Here is a 15297-nt window from a genome sequence, read left to right on the forward strand (position 1 = left end):
CCTTGGAACGGTTCCCTGAGCAAGTGCACATGGGCTGCTCTTAGACATTGATTTGGATGTTTCTAGCCGTGTCTGCCATATATACTTTTATTTGATTGTTTGTGGTAGGCAGGGCAAGTATTATGTCCATTTTAGAGAGAATCTGAGAAATTAAGTAATAGAGCTTGGGTCCAGAATTAAGGTCTAATGTCTTCTAGCCCAGTGCCCGTTCTTCTACATTACATAAATTCTCATGTTTATTGTTGTACTTCAAAGTGGTAATTGTCCCCTAGAAAGAGGAAAGAGCCAAAAGTGAAATAATTTATTTCTTAACCTCAGGAAGGAATTTATATTCCTTAACAGTAGTTTGTACTGTGATGACATTTGTTTTAGTTAAAAACTCACACTGATTCTGGATGAGATGATTTATGAGTAAATAGATCATACTTATCAGAGACCAAACTGACAATAGTAGGAAGTTTCAGCTTACCCAGTGGTCAAAACCTTGTTGTGATAATAGGGCCCAGAGACAAGGTGCAAGGTTAAAAGTAATTCTCTTTTTCTCTTGCAGAGCCAGGGTCTTTGAAGTATAATTGTTCAATGGCTTGGGTATGTCTCCACACATAAATGCTTCACAAATGTAGGGAAGACAAGAAAGAAATAGTTTATTGTTCACTAAATTGAACAGACTAGCCACAAAAGGATTAATTGTCAAATTTGAATAAGCCAATTTGTAAATTTGATTAAATATTTTAAATATTTTTTCCTAGCCTTAAAAACCTAGGGTTCTTTAAGAGCTTTCCTTAAAGCCCTTATTTTAATGGTATGCTTGTTTGTAATGCTTGAAAGTGACTTCAGCACCATTTCACTTAAATTCAACTAAAATGCATGAATTTTTTTTCTTCATAGTGATTGGAACAAAATAAAGCAAGAAAAATTGCTGTTTGCCTCTGACAAATCTTTCATTCTGTTCCTTTCTTTTGGTCTACTTTAATTTCCTTTAATTGCTGTGAGAAAAAAGAATGACCAGATTCAGACTGATTTAGAAGTTCCAAAAATGATACTGTATCTCTTGGTTGATATGAAGTTAAAATTTCATTGTATATACAGGTTTTTTTGTAAAAATTTTGAGTTGTTGAAAATAAAACAAAACTTTTAAAAAATTTAGTTACCTGTTTATAACTTCATTTTTATACATAGGCACACTTTTTTACCACCTTAAAATCTCATGTATAAACAATGTTAATTCATTCACTTAATACACAACCACCCCCCTTCCCACCCCCATCTTCCCAAACCCTAAGTAGAGCAATAGAGGAGTAGAGGAGGAACGGTAGGAAACCACAATAGGCATGTTATGCTTCCCTAATAAATGGCTGTTTGTAAAAAGACAACAATTTTTGAAATTTCACCACTCTTAATTCCCATTTAGAACTTCTTCCAAGCTCCTCCTCATCTTTTCCCATTTGGGGGCAGAGAAGTAGATAGATGCTACTTTATGTTTGTTTGTTTTCTAACTCACATAAAGTTCTTGTTTAGTTTTTGGGATTGCTTAACACTAGGTAAATGGTACTATATCAAGAAAACCATTTCCAAAAGATTAATGAAATTGTTTTTATTTTTTGACTAATGTACAGTTTCTCGATTTAAAAAAAAATTAAAAATAATTCAGTTCAAAATGGCATCCACTATGTGATTTTTAAACTTACAAAGAAAATATGCACTGTTTGAAGTTTACCTTCTGTTTCCTGTAAGGCAAAGAATAATAGTTATTCCTGTCACAGAACAATTGTGAAATTTCTTGGTGCTAATATAAGCATAACCTCAACCTGTCCTGATAAGTTTGTACTATTATACATTTGTAAATTAATCAATAGTTTCACTCTATTTTGATGTATTGCATTTCACACAGTTGTTATAAACAAGAAGAAAATTCAAGTCTTTATTGCCTGAGAACAGATTCTTTAATAGATTAGTGAATTTGTTTTGAAGTTACTATTGGCCATTTGCTCTGCTACACTTCTGAACAAAAGAAAGAGATATGTGTATTTGAATGAATTATACCTAAATCTATTTATTAAGCCCTGATTATATTAGCTGCTCTTAAGATTTTTTATTGCTTACAAGAAAAAATGAATCCTGTGAATCCTAAATGCATGGTGCATGTAATGTTTCTTTTCTTACATATCCAGGGTAAATCTTTGGTGGACACTTAATGTGAGAATGTCAGAAATAGAAGGACCTAAGAAACTAAGTAGTCCAAATATTCTCATTTTGTAGGTAAGGAAATGGAGGCCCAGAGAAGTGACTGAATTGCCTTGGGTTTTATATCTCATTACTGGTAGAATAAGTCTGAATACAAACAGTAGGACCTTAGATTAAAAACAACATTTGCCTGTGGTTTGACTGCATTCTCATCAATATGAATTTATCTGGAGGAGGTGGATACATTCAACATTTGGCTGCTTACACACTGACAGTTTTGGTAACTCAGAAAACACAGTCTAATCACTTTGTATGTAAAAGATCTACATTAAGTTTATATGCAAAACTTCTATTTTAAAAGCACCTTTGCAGAAGAAAAATTTTCACCCTTCTTTGATTATATGTTCTCATGTTTAACAGCTATCACTTTCAGAAAGATTTCTTTATGTCAGAAGGTTTCATAATTTGGAGTCCCTGAATGCCTAAGGAATTTATTTTATGGGAGTTTCCGAACCCCCTGAAGTTGTATGCAAAATTTAGTTCACAGCTTTTGTTAATTTCTTAAAGAACCACATCCAGCATCAACATGGATTCCTGCTCTACAGGTTCGCCCCATTTCTTTTTGCCTCGTCTTCCTTGGAAGATGCTTACTTTCTCCATATTATAGGTTTTTATTAATTTGGAGACTATGACTGTTTCTAGTGAAGACTCTCAGATCATTTTACCTTTTTTCATAGGCTCTTTCTTTTCTCCACATTTTAAATCACTTTATGGCTGTCTTTTGAACTCTTTCCAAATTCTTTATAAATCTGAAAAAGCCAGGAGCTCAGAATTAAAAATCACGTACTAACAAAGTTTAGGATCTTGGATCTGATACTGAAATCAAAAGGTAGAGGAAGCAGACATAAAGCTGCTGAGATAGATCCTGGAATGACCCCCACTAGGTTAGGCCAGACCCTCAAGGTCAAAGCAGAGGGTAAGGGGCTCAGGTAAAGCTCACAGGATTAGGCACATTTCAAATTTCAAAGGACTAATTCTAAATAGGTCCTGAAAAATGGGAATCAGTGGTCAGAGCCCCTCAGATGTTCAGAATCTTGCCGAGCATTTGATGTAGAGATGCACGTGTGCCCAGGTGTTCCTTGGTTATTGTCTAATGTAATTGCTCATGTGCACCCAGGAGTTCTGGGTTATGGACTTAAGTGTAGAGGATGAGTGGCTCTGATCCACAGAGCCCCTCACCCCCTGGGATGCCCCCAGGCGGTGGGGGCGGCCATGGGGAGGCTTCTACTGCTGCTGGAGGCCATTGCTACAAGCTGTTGCTGCCAGTGTCCCCAGGATGTCCTGGGAGACCACCACCACTGCTGCTTCTGCTGCTACTGCTGAGGACTGCCAGTGGCTCCCGGGATCTTTCCCAATTATGTAGCATGGACCTGTGTGTGAGGGGTCTATGACCCAGTCTGTATAATGGCTTTGAAGTGTCTGAGCCCTAGCCCTGACAGTACAAGTGGAAACTTAGTATAACTAAAATAATGAAATGTTTTGGCTTTAGTTATGAATTGCCTAGACACACAATTGGTGTTGTCATGTAGCTTTACCGTTGCCTATGTCGGCAGGAGTCCAACAATAACCCCAACCAGACAATTGGTGTAACTACTGCTGTAACAATACAGTACAGGTAGTAGGAATCAAGCCAAGGTCTGAAGGTGAAACAGAATCCTGCAAAAGATTTAGACTATAGCTTGAGGCATATGAACAAACTGCCACTTTTTTTTAAGTAAAATCAATGCAGTATTCCATTATTGAGACTCTTCACATCGGGAGGTGCTGCTATATCCTGCAATACAAATACTTGTCTTCCAGATTTCCTTTCTCCCTGCAACCTGTGCAGTTACATTAGCCTCAGGATGTTAGATTCCTGAGGGTTATGTTCCGAAGAGGTGTGACTAATAGAAGTAGTGAGATGAGACTAGCAAGCTAGAATATATAAACTAGGTTATTGAAATCACTAGGGTCGGGAGAGATTAGACTCTTCTGAAAATCTCACAGCTATAGGCTGTTTCTCTAGAAGAAAAGCACCAAATAAATACACATCATGCAAAAAATGTTATACAAATAACCTGGCCTGAAACTGATTCATGTTAATAACTCCTGATCAATACATTTGATATTCTCTATTTCTTAACCCATTTGTTTCTTGTCTTTGATCGGTGTTTTATATAATTGTTTCAACTGCTGTCTCAGCTGTGGTAAGAAGATTTGGGTGTATAGACTCCCTATGTGAGCCAAAAGATTAATGAGGGGAACAGAAACACTAAGGCCAGAGCAGTGACGACACAATAATTTGGGAGAGATCCCTGGGGCCATGGTGAATTTGTGGGATAAGAATTGTGCCAAAGAATTTCAGTATCCCCTTCCCACTGGATGATTCTTCCTCTATTCCTATGCTAGGATGTAGGTTTTATTTTACTAGCCAAGAAACAGTTCCTTTATGAGTCATGTAATGAGATACTGACACTGAGCCAGCTAGTTAGTTTTATATGGTTCCTATTAGAGCAACATCCAGTTCCCAAGCATGAGTGCCCTAGGCCCACAGGCATGGGTGAGACTTCTGGTTAGGATAGGGCGAAAGGGTATAGCAGGAAGAATGGCTTTAGTGTGACACAGCCTGAACTTCCCTCATGGCTATTTGTGGTTATATTGTTAATTTTACTCATCTCTCTCTAGTGGCAGGCTCTCTGCCTGTATCTAGAGATATTAAGATTGAATTTAGAGAGTAATTATCTGGGTAATCCAAACCTCATTGACCACAAATTTTAGGTCATTGGAAACAGAGTACCTGACTTATCCAGTTTATCTTCTATTAATATACCACCTAGAAGAGAAAAAATGATTTTTTCTTTAAAAAAAAAAAGTTATAGTAAAAAAGCCTATTTGGAGGAAGAGATTCCCAAATGTGCAAATATTTTAATGTAGAACAAAATTTAAAGGTTGATTAAATGTTTATGTAAAAATTCAGTCTCTATGCCTTCACTTTAACAGTTTTTTTCTTCTCTTTTACTGGATCTTTCCAAGTCCTGTCTTTCCTTGAAGCCCAGTTCGGGGCCTGTCCTGCCTATGAGATAGGAATAGTAGTTCCTACCCTGATGACATTTTGGGGTATAAATGAGATAATCTATGTCCAGCCTTTAACATAGGGCCTGACACATGATAAGCAATAATAATGGTTATGATCTTACTTTTCCCAAATATTCAGATCAACATTTAACCTGTTTATTCTCATAAGAAACACTGCCTATACCATGTTTGACACTTACTAGCCCATTTTTGATGTTATAGTTTATCTCCATAATGAAATTTAGGTTCCTTACTAGGTAAAGATAGGCAGTACAAAATTTGTTGATTTGAGTTGAAAATCAACATTTACTTCCATTATAAGCCACGTGGCCTTCATTTCAATATTTTTTTCCTCACAGAAAATGGAAGCAGAAAGGAGGAGGAGTGCTCCATCTCATATCCTGGGTAAAGCCTTACAACGGCCTAGTACCAGGTGAGTGCAAAGTTTTATATGAGGGTGCTTCAGAAAGTTCACGGAAAGATCCATATTGTTTTTTGATTCTATTCTTCCACAAAATTTTTAAAGTACTCTGATATTACACATTTGGTATGTGCTTGGAACATTATATTAGCCGAAGAGTGTTTAACATCACATTTTTTTAATGCATGGGGGTTGTTTGTTTTATTAGTACAAGAATTCTCTAATTAATAATAGAAAATTTGATATTTGTTCTGAGATTATTTAATAAGATCTATTCTTTATGGGAATTATAAAGCCTTTTAGAGCTGGTATGTATGCTTGGTTGCTTCTTTGTCTTTATTATCTCCCACTTATGAATGAGGACATGCAGTATTTCTCTTTCTGTGCCTGGCTTATTTCACTTAACTTAATTTTCTCCAAGCTCATCCATGTTGCTGTGAATGGCAAAATTTCATTCTCTTTTATGGCTTAGTAGTTTTCCATTGTGCATATATACCACATTTTCCTTATCCAGTTATTGTTGATGGACATTTAGATTGGTTCAGTATCTCGGCTATTGTAGAAAGAGCTGTGATGAACTTGGGAGTGCAGATATCCCTTTAACATGATGATTTCCATTCCTTTGGGTTATATACACAGTAGTTGGATTGCTGGATTGTGTGGTAGTTCTATCTGTAGTGGTTTGAGGAGCCTCCATACTGTTTTCCATAATGGCTGTAAAATTTACAGTCCCACCAACAATGTAAAAGGATTCCCCTTTCTTTGCATCCTTGCCAGCATTTGTTATTCTTTGTCTTTTTGATAATAGCCAGTCTAACTGGTGTGAGATGATATCTCAGTATGGTTTTGATTTACATTTCCCTGATGCTTAATGATGTTGAGCACTTTTTCAGGTACTCATTGGCCATTTGTATATCTTCTTTGAGAAATATCTATTCAGCCCCTTTACCCATTTTTTAATCAGATTATTTGATTTTTTTACTGTTAAGTTGTTTGAGTTCCTTCTATATTCTGTTGCTGCTTTTGTTTGTTTTTTGTGGCTGACCTGTACAGGGATACAAACCCTTGACCTTGGCATTACAACACCGAGCTCTAACCATTGCATATTCTAGATATTAATCCCTTGTCAAATGTATAATTTGCAAATATTTTCTCCCATTCTGTATACTCTGAATTCTAATGCTTACAATTTCCTAAACCCACCATACTCTCTAATCATGGCTCAAATGTCACTTGCTTCAGAAACTCCTCTAATGCCTCTTAAATAATATTCATGCTCCTATAGAACCCTGCGTATCTTTTAGTCATAGCACTCAATCACACTTCATTGGAATCACCTTATATGTCATGTTCTCTTTAGTGTCCTAGCATACATCTGTTAATAAAATAATGCCTTGTACATACTTGGTGTTCAATTATTATTTGTTGGATGAGTGAGTGAATGAAGGAGTGGCTCCATTTCCAAACCGAGAGAGGAATTTAGTAGGTTACCATAATAGTTTCTGACTTTCCTGACCTCCTTTAGGTAGCCAATACATAAGAGACTTTCCTTGTTGATTGGTATTATTTGTGAAATTTATGCGAGTGAAAAATGGAAATTCCTTTTAACAAAATGATTCTGGGTTATTGTTAGGAAGTAATTTCATGCAGCAGAATAGCACAAGAACTCATGTATGTGGTCTGGAAATACCACATGTATTGGCATCTTTATGATATTTCTTCATTATTTAGGAATGAATTCAAGTCATACAAACTTTCCCTCCAGAAATTCATCATTTTGTAATGGTATTCAGCCCACCTTGTAGAAATTACACAAAAATGTATCCACTTTTGTTTTAGGTAACAATCTCTTACCACTTTCAAGTTGGTATTCATCTCTCTACATCTCCACTTCCAAATTAATTCATTGTAAGGAAGTAAAATTTTACTAAACTTGCAAATTTAACTCATTGGTTTTTAAAGGACCTTTTCCAGTTAACTTCTGAGTATTAATTCCTTGTCCTCCTGTTGGCTTTTTTCCCCTTCTTTCCACTGTGTTTTTTCCCCCTGTGTTTTGGATAAACACGTAAGTTCTTAATTTATTATATAAAAATGAGTTTATGGTTATGATTGTGCACCTGGATACTTAAATGGACTTATTCCTTTTGGACTTAGTAATTGTCTGCTTTTTATTAAAAGGAAAATAAAAGAAAAACAGGAAAAGATGAAGGACTCAGTAACAACTTTTTATTTTTTAACCTTCAGCAAACATTGGACAGATGGGGTAACTTTTAAGTGAAACAACTGGTTCAACAATGGTCCTTTGATATATTTGTTTTGCAATTGTGCAAACTTCTGAACTGAGTAGCGAGAATTTGTAGTGTAGAAATTTGGACTCAATTTCCACTGGGCTGCAATTTTTTAATTCTAATGACAATTACAGGTAGCTCTAATATGGGTGGGTGGGGCATTTGATTGTTTTCTAACATTTTAATTAGGAAAAATTTTGAGCATAAAATTTATAGAATAGTAAAATGGACACTCATATACCCACTACTATATTTTACCTACAATTATTGGCATTTGGTCTATTTGTTTCATCTGTGTTCATTTAGGTGTTTATATATATGTTGTTCTTTTTTCTAAATCATTTGAAATTAAATTATAAACTATTAATTAAATTAATAGTTCTTACTCCAAAATACTTCAGCATAAACTCCTAAAATTATTAGCATTCTTCTACACAAGAATACCATTATCACACCTAAGAAAATTAACATCACTTCCTTAATGTCATCTAAAATATGTTTATATCCAAACTATTCTAATAGTTCCTATTTTTATAGCTATTGTTTTTTAAACCAGGAATTAAAGTTCACAGTTACATTTGGTTATTATGTCTCTTTATTCTCTTGTAATATAGAACAGGCCCTGTAACTTTTTTTAAAGCCCTATTTAACTTCTTAAAGAGACTAGTTCTAAAATCTGGATCTGTCTATAGAATAGTCAATATTAGTTATCTATTTCTGTATAACAAATTATCCCAAACTTAGCAGCTTAAAACAATGAACACTTATTATTTCACAGTTTCTAAGGATGATAATCTAGAAGCAATTAAGCTGGATGTGTCTGGCTCAGGATATGTCATGTGGTTGTAGTCAAGATGGCAACTGATGCTGCAGTCATTTGAAGGCTTGACTGAGGCTGGAGGAATCACTACCAAGAATAGTCACTTACATGGCTGTTAATGAGGATTCAGTTTTTTGCCATATGGGTCTCTCCATAGGGTTGGTAACAACATAGCAGCTAATCTCCCCGACAGCAAGCAATTCAAGAGAAAGATAAACCCATACACACACACGATGACCCAAGATGAAAGCTAGAGTGTCTTTTATAACCTAATCTTGGAAGTGTGACATACTCTCACTTCTGCCATAGGCTCTTGGTCAAAAGGACCAACATTGTACGTACTCTGAATTGAATTCATAGGAGTGTGGATAACAGCAGGCAGATATCATGGCATGCTGACTTAGAGGCTGGCCACCACAGCTTACATTCTGGATTTGTCTGATGTTTCTTTGTATTGTCATTTAACTTGTTCCTTTATTTCTCCCATATTTCTTATATTATATCTAAATCATATCTAAATGCTTGATTACTTAATTTTATTCAAGAATCATTATGTGCAAGAATGCTTAATATACGATAGAGTATACGAAGGCACTTCAAAAGGTTCACAGAAAGATCTGTGTTATGTTTTAATTGTATTTTTCCATGAACTTTTTGAAGTACTCATATTTCATATTGCATCATTTCAGGAGGTACGTAATGTCAGGTTGTCCCACTTAGCTAAGATGACCTGATATCCTCTGTAAAGGTGTTTCCCCCCTTTTGCTATTAGAAAGTAATCTGTGAGTTAATGCTCACATTAATTTTGTTGTGAAGTGATTAAGCCATAGTTAAGTGGTAGAGCCCAGGGAATAAGATTCAGGTAATATAGTTTACTCCTTAGCGACACTAGGAGGACAGTTCTCAGGCCTCTTCAGGATTGCTAAGTGTCTGGAGAGCTACTGCAGGCTCTGGTAGCTCAAGACAAAAAACAAACAACCAGCACCTGAGTCTTGGATGTTATAGACATGGACCAAATGTTAGTTCCTGGTACAGAAATGAAGTCTTTGCTGAACTCTGTTTCACTGTATTTGCATTATGTAACATGGGTTTAACTCTGCCGTTTAAGTAAGAATGGATTTTCAGTGTATCCCTTTTTTATATGCTTTCCTTCCCACATAGAGACGGTGAAACAGATGAAATTAGTAGTTCTTCCTATTTGCCAGGCATAAATTGTTACTTGCTGTTTCCCAGTACAAGGGGCTCTCTGGAACTACCTTTAAACATATATTCTGGTTTTTGTGCTGAGGAGATAGGAACTGTAATATCTTAAGGAAGAAGAGAATTATTCTTGGGCCACAGGGAGACAATTGTTTTCCTAAAGCAAGTGACCCTCTAGCCTCCTTCAAGTTTCTAGAGAAGTTCCAAGTGATTAATACTGCAGAGGATGTGTGGTGCTGCTACTCTGTGATAGAGAACCATTGCTACCAGTAGTAACAGCCATTACGTGTTGAGCACAGATGTGATCCAGATGTGCTTAGCTAAGTGCCTTACTTGGATTATCTCATTCAGTCCACACAGCTACTCTGAGAACTAGGCATTAATGCTTCCATTTGACAGACTGGTAAAATGCAATTTAAAGGTCTTACCTGACTGTCCAAAGTCACACAGTCTTGAAGCATCAGACCAAGTTTCAAACTCAGGTCTGTCTAACTCCTAAATTTATGCCATTAATCCTCATTTCCTGGCACTCCCTCCCCACCCTTCAGCCCTAGACACTTCTAAGGTCTATTTATCTCTCTTGGCCTTGAATAGACTCCCCTTTTGCTTCTGTACTGAGATAATTACTTCATGGCTCAGTTCAACTTATGCCTTGTGGTACCTTTCCTAGCCAGATCTTTCTATCTTCCCTCTTCAACTCCCCACACTCCTCACACTAAATTCCCATCATGGTTTTTCACCACACATATAACATAATCATTTCTTTAGGTTTCTGTTGTGTCTCTGAATGGCCAGTGACTACCCGATAGCCAGGTTTAGTTTCTTATTCTCTTTAACTGATAACTCCAGCCTAAATTTATATTTCCCTTCCATGATTTTCTCAGAACCTTAGAAATTTAGAACTGAAATGAACTTAGCAAAAGCAAACAAAAAAACCCTCACATCTTAAAGGATGAAGGATTGAAAAAATATTAAACAGCCATTTCCTTAATAAAATAAATTCTCAAGGGACCATCATTTCCATTCTAATAATGAGTAAATGCCATGTAATCTTTAAAAATATAGGTTCTCTTGAACCCATTAGTAAACTGAGTTTGTAAAACAACCAAGTGAACTAAACTCCAAAGAGTGACAAGCCCCTCCGAAGAGAGATAGGACACATAAACTGTTTTACTTTTGGAAGATCATGGCAGGAAGAGGTGGACATCACCAAAGCAGGTAAAAAGTAATCAACTAAAGTTCAGTATTTTGTAAAGGCCCCAAATGTGGGCTAAAGTATCAGTTTAAAGTAACTGGAATCCCCAGAACACAAAGGGAATTTATATTCACATATTGGTTCTTTTCCATGAGCCTACACTGGTTTTCTCACAAAAAAGGTTAGAGATAGTTCAGGAGATGAAAGAGAGCCCACCTCAGTGGCCAGGCATGCAAAAGTCAATTGGTTGCCTCTGGGAGACAGACATGAAGCACTCATTGCCTTCTCCCTCAGAATCTTCTCTCATACTAAGCAAAAGCCTTAAGCTACCAAGGGAGGGCAGCAAACCCTCTCATCCTGAGTCCAGGTGAAGCTCTTTTCCTTCCTGGGGAGAGGTAAAAGCAAAACCCATCTGCCTCTTGGAGAGGGAACAATCTCCCTCACCCAAAGGACTCATGCAAACACCCAGTGCTTCTGGGGAAGGAGTAGAAGTACAGGTCATCTGTCCATATGGGAAGGGAAAAAAAACTTCTTGTTCCCAGGGTTCTACACCAATACAAAGCAGAGTTCTGCTGCCACTGAAGGAGAGGCTGGAAACTTTCTTCTGCCCAACAGCTACCACAGATTCGTGGCAGAATTTGGAAGCCACAGGGTTAAGGAGGGGCAGGAATATGAGAAGACCCTTCCTCAGAGGCCCAGGTACATAGGCTGTGCCTAGAAATGAGACATACCAGAAGTTCTGAGAATTCCACATACTCCCACCAAGAGCCCAGTGCTGACTAACAAGCAATAGGTGTCTGCTGTTGGGGAAGGGGCTAGCTGCCAAGAGAACTTTCCCTTCTGTAGTGCAAGCATTTAGGGATTGCTGAAAGCTGAAAGTAGAGCAGAAATGTGGGGAAACGCCTCCATCATCCCACCCCTTGCATTGAGCACAAGGTAACAGCAGCCCATTGCTGGAAGAATTTGAAGTGTGTGGTATACTGAGGTTAAAGATAGCAACAACAAAACCCAAACCCAACTATTGACTGAATTGACTCAACCTCTCATGCTAATAACCTAACAGAAGAAGAGACATGCCCATTTCCATGACGCTTTACCTCAGTCTCTATTATTCTTCCATCACAAGGTCCGGCATTCAATCAAAAATTCCACAGCACACTAAAAAATAATGAAACACTACTGTTGAAAGATAAGACAATCAGCCAGACTGAGAGATGAACCAAATGTTAGAACTATCAGACAGGGACATTTTAACAACTATGATTAATATGTAAAGGATCTAGTGGAAAAGGTAGACCATATTTGTCAAGAGATGAGAAATTTTAACAAAGAGATGGGAATTTTACAAAGCCAAATGGAAATGTTATAGATAAATATATGATATCAAAGATGAAGAGTTTTTTTAAAGGCTCATCAGTAGACTTGATACAGCTGAACGAAGAAGCAGTGATCCTGAAAGATGGCTGAATAAAAATTTTCCAAAGTGAAACACAAAGGAAAAAACAAAAGCATCCAGGAGCCGTGAAACAATATCAAACAGTCTAACATACGTGTTACTGGGACTCCAGAAGAAAAAGAGAAAGAAAAAAGGGACAGAAAAAATATTTGAAGATATAATGGCTAAGAATTTTACAAAATTAGTAAGGACCCAGAGTATCTCAAGCTGGATAAATAAAACCCAGATCCTCCTACACTAGTTGTCGAGAGAGAACATCCAGGTGAAGAGTGATGGCTGGAACTGTCAATTTAGCCTTTTGTCCCTTGGCTACCTTACTGCATTGGAGATCTCTCCCTAGTTATCACTGCTATCACCACACGGGCTATGTAATACTGTAGCCCAGGTATACATATAGGAATCTTCCCTAGTGCCAGCATCACAGCCAAAGCAGGCTGGATGGGACTACCTAAGCAAGACACTGGACTGCATTTCTCAGTGTGTTCAATGAAAGTAGGAAGCATTTCTCCTGCCAGGTGTGCAGTTGTGGGAAAGAAAGGTTCTTCATCAATTTTTATTCTACGTACTGGCATAGTAAAAGCTCTGAAAAATAGGTAAAGAAACCTCTTCAATCTGGTGTATCTCTCAGTTTCTTTTTCCCAGTACCATATCTATGCCTTCATAGAATGTGCACTCTGGAAGTAATAGGCATGTTATCTGTCTCATTCATCCCCTATAACAGTACCTGATAATTGTTAATTTATTCAACAAATATTTTATTTATTTATTTATTTATTTATTTATTTATTGTCGTTTTTTCGTGACCGGCACTCAGCCAGTGAGTGCACCGGCCATTCCTATATAGGATCCGAACCCGCAGCGGGATCGTCGCCGCGCTCCCAGTGCAGCACTCTACCGAGTGCGCCACAGGCTCGGCCCCAACAAATATTTTAGCAATAACTATGTATCAAGCACTTTTCTAGGCATTTGGTCCTAAGGACCCCGCTTTCATGGAGTTTACAATCTAGTGGGGAGATGGATAGCAAAACACACAAACAAATTATAATATTAGAAAGTGATGTCTAGTATGAGAAAATAAAATGTGGCAATTAGAGAGTGACTAGGTTAGAATAGACAGAGAAGGCCTCCCTGATCTGAGACACCTATTAACATTTCATGGAAGATACTCAGGGAAATGCTGGGCCCTTAAGGAAATAAAGACAACTGTGTACCTTTAGGAAATCTCATTTATAAATTTGGATTTGTTCTTTCCTCTGTTTCTATTGGTCATCTCAGTTCCAACCCTGAGGATCTCCACTCTTTAATAAGGCACCAGATAGAAAAATGAGAGGTCAGAGATAGGCACGCTCACCTACTTCAAAGACATAACTCTTCCTTGGACACTAACCAAGTATCTGCCACCTTCAGAGGAAACCCATGACTATGCAAAAGGGGCTTTACAAGACTATAACAAATGTATTTCCTATGACCAAGTGCTTCTGAGAACACAGCAGTGAACACGACAGTGAAACCTTTGGCCTTGTGGTGATTGCCTTCATGTTCCAATCCAAAACATATTAGTGCTAAGTGTAATTTACATATAGGTCTCCCATTTCTCCCCACTCTGGATTTCACTCTAGGAATTAACTGATAAGCTCGACCTAAATCTCATTTCTACCAGATTTTAGTATAGGATTGTTTGTTTGTTTGTTATAAGATGGTGACTCTTTCTACTATATTTGTAATTGGTACCACCTATTTTAAAACTTTCTGTTCTCTGTTTCATATGTGCTCACCTTGTCTCATTAGATTGTAAGTACCATGAAGGCAGGGACCCTGATTTGTTGTGCTAATGTTTTGAACACATTTGGCTGTCATTCCAGAAGCAAATAAGGCTTGCTCCAATCCTTTTTATTGTTGTTTTCTTTTTTTCAGAAAGTTGTCTACCTCGATTCCTGGTTATAAAAAGAGAGAATAGACAGCTCAAATGTGGTTAGTTTTACTCTGTTTTTGTGGAATACTAACTCTCCATGTAAATATCCAGAGTAAAAGTCAGTGGAGAAGCTTTTCTGAAGAATGAGAATGAAACTTCTACTAGAATTTAATTGTGTTTTGCTTAAAGATTTATTCTCAGTTCTTCTCCCAACTCCAAGATTCTGAAACCTCCAGAATTTATTTACAATTAGTTTTACTGGGAATGATAGAATTGGTAGAGCACTTTCCCATTAACCTCTCTTTCCAGAGAGGCCTTTATGCCAGGGAATTTTGCTTTAGTGCTTAAATGGTCAGGGAAAGCACCTATAGCATTGCACTAAAATTTTCACAGTCTGGAAATAAATCAGGCCACATGTGTGTTTGCTCAGCTCCATGAACACAGATGCAATGCATGCTTTCTGCTTTGTTAAGGGAATGATGTCATTTCAGCTATGTGAAAAATGACTTAAAATGTGGTTTGGTTTTAGCTGAGCTGTCAATTTTTATTTTGTCTAGCTTTTAATATGTGGGTTCCACACTTTGACATGCATCAGCAGTTATTTATAAGTATTCCATTATTACTAATGTTTTTTAAAGACTGAATAAAATAGAAGTTAAAATATTTATTTAGCATTAATTTACAATCATTATGATTAAATCTCCTGA

General features: G+C 37.0%; 1 pseudogene; it reads left to right on the forward strand.

Annotated features, from left to right (window-relative positions):
* LOC134375710 (rho GTPase-activating protein 20-like) overlaps positions 1–15297 on the forward strand; it is a 110579-nt pseudogene that overhangs the window by 36921 nt on the left and 58361 nt on the right.

The sequence above is a fragment of the Cynocephalus volans genome, chromosome 4 (genome assembly GCF_027409185.1).
Source record: "Cynocephalus volans isolate mCynVol1 chromosome 4, mCynVol1.pri, whole genome shotgun sequence".
Classification (NCBI taxonomy): domain Eukaryota; kingdom Metazoa; phylum Chordata; class Mammalia; order Dermoptera; family Cynocephalidae; genus Cynocephalus; species Cynocephalus volans.